Source organism: Halyomorpha halys, unplaced genomic scaffold, assembly GCF_000696795.3.
Source record: "Halyomorpha halys isolate HHAL.00 unplaced genomic scaffold, Hhal_1.1 Scaffold161.1, whole genome shotgun sequence".
Classification (NCBI taxonomy): domain Eukaryota; kingdom Metazoa; phylum Arthropoda; class Insecta; order Hemiptera; family Pentatomidae; genus Halyomorpha; species Halyomorpha halys.
Window position 1 is genome coordinate 1,095,910 of NW_027105190.1, and position 8,103 is coordinate 1,104,012.

Consider the following 8,103-nt stretch of genomic DNA (forward strand, 5'->3'; position numbering starts at 1 on the left):
AAAAAAAAAAAAAAACCCAACCATCTTCCAAACCTTACAAGATCAAACTCAAGACCACCCTATATAAATATATATCGTATATAACAGTTCAGTTCTTTCTAACAGCTCTCTCTCTCTCTCTCTCCCTCTCTCTCTCCCTCTCCCCCTCCCCCTCCCTCTCTCCCTCCCACCCTCTCTTTCAGAGATTCAGAGTAGTCCTGCATTGTAATTTTGAATAGCAAACAAATTAAATAATAGTCGTCTGGTAAATAACCACAACTAGAGCCCAGTATGATCAATATTATAGATCAATATTAAGTTAGAATTGATAGAAACCTTGTAATATACATGTATAGGAACGCTGAGCCATCGGTCAATGTTGCGAAATCAAAATCCATGATAAAATTATCAACATTGTTTTTAAAATAAAATTCCACTAAAATATTGGTCGGTTGAATATATTTGTATATTCAATTATAAAAGGTCCAAAATTATCGGAAAAAAATAAAATAAATGAATAACTAAAACGATTACCATGCTGCAAAAAAAAAATTATGTTTTAAGAAACCACTGAGAGAAGAAAACGACAACCTAGTTAAGATCCAGAAGTTAATTTTAACGAGGAGAAATGACTGAACTAAATTAATCACTTAAGAGGTTTAAAACGAGGGAGGAATCCGACAAAACAATCAGCTCTTAGACCAATATCTGATCCCGTGGTCTCCTTTAATTTAATTATGAACTAAGTCCTTTAAAGATGTTAGGATTTCAATGTTTTCTTTGTAATTTTATGAGGCTATAAAAAAAAAAAAGAGTAAGCACAATAACTTCAACACGAAACCAGAGGGGAGCCCCATTCTAAAGACGATTTGAATCACCTTCACTCTCCCTGCTAATGCTATATGAACAAAATATATATTTATAACCTTCTAATTGTTTATGTTATTGTTAAAATTAATAAAAGCTTTAATCAAAAATTTACTATCGATGTAACTTTACATCAATGCGGGTTTTACAGTACCCACAATATTTAGTTAGAAGCTCTCTTTAATATAATAGAAATAAGCTACAAAGAACAAAGAAAATATTTGGTCAATGATTCAATAATAAAACAGACAGACATACTTCTCAATAAACCCTGGGACGAGTCGGACAGTAATGATTATCGTAACAAAACAGCCAGTTTAGCACAAAACAAATCAAATTTTGAATACACAAATAGACATTGTTCGTGCCAACTCAAGGCACAACCGAAAGATTGGATCAATTTTTCACACTAAGCATTCAATGAGGCAAGTCAAATCGAAAAACAAAGAACTCTCTCTCTTATTAAAAATATACTTATTCCAAAAATTAGAAACGTCTCTACTTATATTTCTTATCGAAACTATGACATTTATCCTATACAAACTAGATGAGAGTACTTTTTCAATTTTATTTACTATTCCCTTATTTACACAAATAGATTAAATTAAAAAAAAAAAAAAAAAAAACCTACGTGAGGGAAGACTTTATATAGGGGCCGTCGTGGCGGTCAGTCAGTGTTTGCACAGCGTTCAAGGCGCAATCTATTGGCCAAGCCGCGCTCTACAAACATTTGACCAAGGCTTTCCCTCCCCTGATTGCCCGTCGCCTCCCCCCATTCCTACGATTCAGCAATGCCCACTTTAATAAACAAAAAAAATCCTGAAATATATTGTATATTTTTGTGACCTTGAGGATCAGTCAATAACTATATATTTAAGCGTCGTTTTGCAACTTCATTGTTTCCACAGTCATGCCCTACAATGATAACAAATCTTTTAGAACAAATATTTTCTTCAATTTATTATTATACAACTGCAAGTTCATAGCATATTTTCTTTTTAAATATTTATTTATTGCTATTTACAACTGTACATTATAATACATTTAGTAAATCTTATCTAAGGTAAATTGGAGTGTTACAGGCGTGTAGAGAAACTACCCATTGGTAGGACTCTAATGACATTTTACATTAGCTGGTCTCGTGGCCATCTTCTTTTCAGGAATGGAAGAGGATGCAAGATTAGAAACTAGTGGGTTTGAGCATAATTTAAGATTAATAACTATTACAATTAAAACATTACTTAAAGTTGTCTATATAATTACAGTGGGTTCTACATTGTTGTGATCCAACTAACTCGAAGTTTGTGCTAGAACTGAATAGGTTTGAAATGGAGGTAGTGAGTTTGCTTTAGTTTTTCCATCACGTAACCGTTCTTTTTAGCAGGTCTTCTGTCTGTAATTTTTGTTCTGTATTTTGTCTGATTATATTTAGTGTTGTTAATTGTGTCTTATGTATTTATTAGGTTAGCGTAATATGAATTAAAATTTTATATATCTTTTTTTTTGTTGATGGCCCGATTATTATATTTTTCTAAAGTAATAATTTCTTTTAAATTTCGCTTGAAGTTGTTTATTTCCGTATGTATGATTTTTGGTGCATCAAATTTCAATTTATGTCTTGTTTGTCTAAAATGTGTAGTAGGAGCAGCTTGGTCAAGTTGGTGGGGTTGTTTATAATAGAGGTACAACTAAGTTTGTGTTGATATATCTTTCTTTTAAAATACTGTTCTGAATTACCACAATAGGTTTTCCCGCAGTTCTCTTCACAGGGAATTTAATACAGTATATTAGATTGTAGCTCTATTTTGTCTTTGTCTTTGTTTTGTATGTGATTGGGTAATCGTTTTTGTTTTTGAAATCATCTCTGAAAGTGTTGATATTTAAGGATTGTCAAGTATTTTTTTCGTTACTTGTGGTTGAAGTTGTGTCATTGATAATGCTTTAGTAATTGGCAGACTGATTTATGATTAGGAGGATATACTGCTCTATTTTCTGAAGTTTATAGTGGTGTTGATTTTATATCTTTTTGGACATTGGCTGGTACAGTTTATAAATCTTCAAGAGTAAATGCGTTTTTACCACCATTTTCTATCTATTTCTCCACCTGATTTCGTAATTAAAAGGACATTTAAAATGGTATTTTGTTTTCTATTTCGAATTCTAAGGTAAAATTTAATCTGGACGAGATTTTTTTTCTAAAGTCCTCCATTGAGGACCTATACAGCCCCAGAGTGGGAGGAATGTCAAGGTTCATTTCTCGGGGCCATCGCGAAATAAATATTGACCAGCCCAGGTGAGAATCGAACCCACAACCTTCTATAAACCAAGCACTCAGGCACCCTCGCCCCAATCCGCTCAGCTATCAAGTCTGGACGAGTAGTTATTAAATTAACATAGAACAATGAAAAATAAATAGTTTTGAGTTAATTGAATAACTACTAGAACAATGTAAAAGAAATAGTTTTTAGTTGGTGTCGTGGTTATCAATATATATACACACACTTGACTGTTGGAGGTATATATATATATATATATATATATATATTGGTGGGTCTTGAGGTTCAGTCAAAGATAAAACTTTGTTTTGGCGACGTTTCGCAACTTTATTGTTTGCATAGTCATGCCCTACAATGAGAAAAACAGTTTTTGTAGAACAAATACTAGCTTAAAATATATAGCTAATTAACGTTTATTATTTTCAAAGATTATTAGAGTAGACTAAGCACTTGTTGAACCGTAGCGCAAATTATTAAATAATAAAATTAAAGTGGGATAAAAAGAAATAAATTTAAATCGATGTTATATAGCTATTTTAATGAATTTTTCGCACTTTTATAATGAGTATGTGAAACAAATAAATGATATAAAAAAAGGAAGAAAAATAAATTTCATATATAAAATACAAGGGATAAAGAATTGAGAGCTGAACCACGCCCAAATTAGACGAAGACAATTATAGAGTTAAGTGGTGATATCACCAATAGCTGAGGTCGTTCACACTTTCCTCTTTAAGGCAATTAGCGAAATTAGAGCTTTCACACCACCCGTTCATTACCAACAATGTAACGTAATTGTTAATTGTTATAATTATTGTTTTCTCATTTTTAAACAAAAATCTAAATTGGCGACCATTGGAAGAATACTGTTTTTATCTCCAATTCCAACTCTAAAGCAACTCAATTAACTCGTTGGCATTCATAAGGTTCAAACAATGCATGACATTATTGGTGTAGCTAATATGTAAAGTAATATTCATTCCGCAAAAAAAGAAACAAAAATTTATGAACGACAGAATTTTGAACTTATTTTTCAGCACTTGTGAACAATCAAACACACAGAAACTAACAACATTTATAAATTACAGATAAATTAAAATAATAATTATAGAGTGTATCTTCCTTTTTTAGTATTATATTTTTTAATTATTTATCATTGCCTAAATTTATATAATTAAATTAAATTGAAATCTTCAGGTTAAGTGTGCAGTACTTGGTAAGGAACTACTCTTACTTGACCAACGGTTGTCCAAGGTGATTTGGTCAGAATCATGCTCGACCGCTAGATTTTTACCCAATTAAGAGTATCCAATTTATGAGGCTGGGTGGACTCCAGGAGGGCTGCAGAACCCACATGGTTGACTCACGGCAACAGTGTAACAGAAAAGAATTTTCTGCCCAGCTGGATTCGGACCATGGTTGGAGTTAGTAGCATCGTGCCTTACCAAAGTTCCACCGCTCTCAATAAGTTTATATAATTACTTAACAATGAAAATATTATTATTAAAAAAAAAGTTATAAGTTAAATACCTTTAATACAGTCGCTTTATACACTTTATTAATTATTCTAATATCATAAACAAAAACACTTAACAATACAAGTAAGAATTATTTAAATGACAAAACTCCTAAAGATTTTAATAGGAATAGTATCGAGGCACTGGTAAAAGTTCATAATATTTAAAACATAGGAATTGTCTTTGATTGCAACACAGAGTTCAATGAAAAATACAATTTTTTTTTTCACATGCTGCTATTACTATACACAGGCGTCCAACGGATTGCGGTTATAGAAACGGTCGGTAGATTTTTTTTTTTATTTTTTACCTTTTTCAGAAATATTTTTAAACCTGGGTTTAAAGTACTGGAATATATATATATTTTTTTCGAATGTATATATATTTTTTTAAAGTTCATGCCAGAGGATGCTTTCATCTTGTTAAATAGAACTGGTTTAGCCATGCATAGCATAGGTATATAAAAAAAAAAAAAAAAAAAGAGCTATTGACTAACTACTTCGAGAAATAAAACTTTTAAAATTACTATTTCTTTTAAATATAATGTTAGATAATAATTGGTCATAAACGATGAATTGATTAAAAAAATTATTGCTGCATCATATTATTGACACAAACATTGTAATCTATAGCACTTAAAAACTAAATTTATACATTAATTTTTTCATGGATATTTATTATTTATTTATAAATTTATTATTTTTAGTTAATTATTCACGGATTTCTAGAATTACGTAATCCTGACTACCTAATGTCTAGATGAATATGAACAATAAATGCAATCCAGTTGTTACTTCTGAAATTACTAACGCTGAATGATATTACTAATGAGGATATTAAAAAATATCGTTAAGAATAAGGTTTTTATTATTTTTTTCTATTATATTAAATAAGTTAAGGCTGATGTTTTCTTTAAAAAAAAGAATGTAATTTTGATATACAGTAAATGTTAGACTATTAAATATGATAAGAAATAGAATAAAGGTTTTCCTAGGAATAACTTTTTACAAGAATAATAACAACGCTTATGAAGTCTACATATATTTTGAACTGTCTAATTTTTTTTTTTTTTAATAATTTATTTATTGTTATTTAGAACTGTATACACATATATACAACAAGTAAATTTGCTATAGGTTACATAGTGACATGATAAAAACATGTGGAGAATCTACCCACTGATAGAACTCCAATAACATTTCTAGAGGAGAAGATCTCGAGGCCATCTTCTTTTCAGACGCCTAGGAGGATTATTAGGTAATGAAGGAGAAGCCAGGTTAGAAACAAGTGGATTTGGGTGGTTGAGAAGGAAGGAGGAACGGTATCTGGTTCTGGCCAAATCGGCAACATATGGAACATTGAGGTCCTGATGAATGACTTGATTTGTGACAAAGTAAGGAGCATTAAGGATTTTACGAAGGATTTTGGACTGTAAGGATTTGAGTCTAAATTTAAAATAAAAACATACAATATTAAATGTATATATGTCACACAAACATTTTTAAGTTGTATTGATAACATTAACTTTTGGACACTTGGAACCAGAGTGAATCAACCCATCGGCTGTGATTTTGAGCAATATCCCTTAGTGGCGATGTTTTTTTTCCCAATCTGCTTTAGCCAAGTTTTGAAACTGAATCCTTACATTTCTGATGTAATGAAAATCTATTATTTTTATCAGCAAAAATTAATTTTATGCTTGATTTTCAGGTTTCGAACGTCTCATATATAATTTAAATGATTTTCGAAAAATTATTTTTAATAAATACGAGATATTGCTTAACGGTCAAGGAACCATCGAGTAATTATATTTGCCTGAAACAAAAGGTCCATGATATAATAAAGCAATTATCCGAAGGAATGAAATATTAGGGGGAGATTTATTTCAATCTGGGGCAGCAGTGAGGAATTTAATCATAAAGCCGACCCATAAAGAGCGAAACTAAATGTTTTCAGGAATCCCATTCAGGATAAGTTGCTGTATGAAGTCGGCCCGGTGAAGTTACCACTTTGATCCCAAGTACCTGCGGTTTACTTTCAAATTTGTATTAATCGTGCTGGTGGTTTGAGAATGTGGCATTCAGGCATATGAGGAGGCACTGTAATATAGTAGAGCGGATTTTATTTTTATACAGGTCACAAGCTTCAGGACATATTTGAAATTACGCCAGACCAAATATTCAAAACTTAAACAGGTATGGGTTCAAAACAGGGTTATAGATCATTATTAGTTTTTTCAATAAACGATAAATAATTGCTATTGTATAATTTTTATAAGGAAAAGTTGAACATGATTTTTTTTTTTTAAACTGATTACTCAATAAAAATTTTGGAAAATTTGTTAAAACAAATACTCCTTTGGAAATTGTAGTCAAATTTTAAGTTTTTAAAACAGATGAAAAAGGTTTTTGGGTTAACTGGATTCTAATTCTAAAAATATAGCAACGAATTTATTAGTCTTATAAATAATTGATATTGGGTACATAATTAAACGTTTCTGACCCATAATTTATATTTTATTTACGGCAGTCAAAATATAATTTTGTATTGACAAAAGTCTATATATGTTAACATGTCTGAAATTGTTAATGTCGGACTTTTTTTTTTATAAAATAAAATAGAGATTTTTTATACATACAGTTTTGAACTGTTATTATAAAAGATGTATTCTAAAGTTGGACAGATAGAAATTAAAAGAAAACTGTCCAGAAAACATTTAAAATATAACAATTTCTGTTAAATGTATTTTTTATACAAAAAAAAAATTAATGTACAATTAAAATTCTTTTGAAATAGATTGATAGTTATTTTGAATGCCAGGTCCGAACTTCAACACTGTGAAAAGAATTAATATCTTTTTAATCCCACCTCTTTTATAGCTTCTTAAGTAAACCACTAATTTAATCATTTTCAAGGAATAAATTTAAGGAAAACTGTTTACTGGAAAAGTGTTTACTTAATTATCAGTTTGTTCTAAAACAATAATTCGAATAAATAATTAACTTTATTAATCCAAGGAGAAAATGAGAACCAGGTCGGAGACTACCTACAGCAAGGCGCTTAAGGTATACCTAACCTTCACGACTGAGCAGGTGCCAATCTTTTACTACTTTGAATTTATTACCTATTATTTATTAAAGCTATAACAGATGCGATAAGAGTTCTAAACCTAATGTAATTCCTATTATATTAAATTATAATTTTAAGTATATTAAATAAATATTTACGAACAAATTTTCATACATATGTTGACGTTAAAATAATTAATTTCATTAAAAAGATATTTATTAATTAAGGTGGAATTTTCTACAGAGGATTACGGGCATCGAATGGTTTTGTGTTGATTTGATTATCCTTAATAGAATCATTTTACATGATGTGTCGGATTTTGAAAATAAAATACTTTTGTGATGTGATTTATGGAGTCTCTGAGCCAGTTACATTCAAGCCTATCCTTGGATTTT